Here is a 2,276-nt window from a genome sequence, read left to right on the forward strand (position 1 = left end):
TTATATTATACCAATTAAAATATCATAAAATCTTAGCTAATAATCCATATTTTAATAGTGTATAAGTTTAAAGTTCTTAATTCTACAAGGCAATATTTAACAAAAATCCTGAATTTCCCCTAGTGTGACACATTTTCTTCTAGCGTGTCATCTTATTTTATCCACCACCCCTCAAAAAAGTACAAAATTAAATGTAAATTACTCTCTATAAAATCATCATTGCTTACACCAACTATAATTTTTAGTTTTCAATTTTGTTTGGTTACAGAGCTATTGAATAGAAAGTTAGACCCTCCTGTCACACCTTGCATTAAAAGTATAAAAGAAAACAGACATGAAAAGGATAAATAATTTAGAACATTCTGATTAACACTGCATAGAAAAAAAGCTGTTACTCCTTTTATTTCATATTTTTCAAATTTAATTTCATTGTATTTTGATTATCTTTACAGACCAGTGAATGAAATATAAAATTAATTTTAAGTGTTCTAGATTTGTTTCACAAATTATAGTTGTTTACTGATTAAGAAAATTTGTATATAGATATCTATCTAGAGGTACTTTACAAATGTACAAAACCTTTTTAATTTGAGTTATATTCATAATCTGCTAATTGTTATTTTTTTTAATCTTACAAAATCCATGTATCAAAATTGAGAAACATTTATTCAACCAATCAATCAGTTCTTTCACTGTGGTGTTTGTGAGCTAACAGCCAATCAATCAGTTTTTGTCACTGTGGTGTTTCTGAGCTAACAGCCAATCAATCAGTTTTTGTCACTGTGGTGTTTCTGAGCTAACAGCCAGTCAAACAGTTCTTGTCACTGTGGTGTTTCTAATGTATTTTTTATTCAGCTAAACATGTAGTTCTTGTGTCATTGTTTTGTTTCTGAACTAATATCTGTGATTATTATTCTATAGCTGGAAGAGAAGTTGGGTATGTTGTATTCATATTAAACCAAGAATGTATTAAAAAAAAATTGAATACTATACTAGAAATAACTATACATTACAGTTTGTTTGAGTTTTGTTGGCATAAAAACATAATTGTAAAAGGTTTTTAGAGTCATGAGTACCAGTTTCTGCTGTTACATCTAATTCTATGCAGTATGTGAGGTTCATTAATGGTGGTTTAATGTGATACAGTATATCCATATCACAATGTGGATCCACTTCTTTCTCTACCTACCTCTCAAAATAATAAATATTTCATAATGTTCAAGCTGTGCTAGTGTATATGTTTTGTCATTGTCAATGTGTTTTTTTTCTCTAGGTTTAAGGTCATCCTAATAGTGCAGTGATAAGCTTGTGGCCTTATAATGCTGAATTCAGGGTTTGATTCCTGTGTCACATTACAATTATCCAATTGTGTATATTATGTAACTTTGCACTAAACAAATCTTTACTTAGGATAGATGTGTACATGTGTATACAAGTGTGAAACAAACACTTCTCTGTAAAGGTATTAAAGAGTTAAAACACACACACACTCGCACACAGCTGTATTAGTGTGAACATTTGAATTTCAGATAGCACTCATATGTTGCTTGAACCATAGAAAATTGTTATGTTGGAAAGTTCCAAATCTTAGTTGCATACAAGTTTTTTGACATTAGTCCATTTATTTCTGCTGAAAACTTAATAATACAACATCTTAAAAAGAGTTTAGGTTATTAAAATGTTAAGTGCTAGAAATTATCTTTGTAGCAAATTCATAGTTACTTTAATTAATGTTTTCAATGTAGCATCATGTCTATTATTAGTTCACAATTGTGGAAGTCCTTATTTGTCTGTATCGTTAGTTCACAATCAGTGGTGGAGGTCCTTACTTGTCTGTATCGTAAGTTCACAATCAGTGGTGGAGGTCCTTACTTGTGTGTGTTGTTAGTTCAAAATCAGTGGTGGAGGTCCTTACTTGTGTGTGTGTCGTTAGTTCACAATCAGTGGTGGAGGTCCTTACTTGTGTGTGTGTCGTTAGTTCACAATCAGTGGTGGAGGTCCTACTTGTGTGTGTGTCGTTAGTTCACAATCAGTGGTGGAGGTCCCTACTTGTGTGTGTGTCGTTAGTTCACAATCAGTGGTGGAGGTCCCTACTTGTCTGTGTCGTTAGTTCACAATCAGTGGTGGAGGTCCCTACTTGTGTGTGTGTCGTTAGTTCACAATCAGTGGTGGAGGTCCCTACTTGTGTGTGTGTCGTTAGTTCACAATCAGTGGTGGAGGTCCCTACTTGTGTGTGTGTCGTTAGTTCACAATCAGTGGTGGAGGTCCCTACTTGT

At 32.9% G+C, this 2,276-nt stretch overlaps 1 protein-coding gene across 1 annotated transcript in view; it reads left to right on the forward strand.

The window, feature by feature from the left end:
- The window catches only part of LOC106478326 (polycomb protein eed-like), a 33,453-nt gene that overhangs the window by 24,998 nt on the left and 6,179 nt on the right, over positions 1–2,276 (forward strand). The gene's annotated exons all lie outside the window — the stretch shown is intronic.

The sequence above is a fragment of the Limulus polyphemus genome, unplaced genomic scaffold (assembly GCF_000517525.1).
Source record: "Limulus polyphemus unplaced genomic scaffold, Limulus_polyphemus-2.1.2 Scaffold200, whole genome shotgun sequence".
NCBI lineage: Eukaryota > Metazoa > Arthropoda > Merostomata > Xiphosura > Limulidae > Limulus > Limulus polyphemus.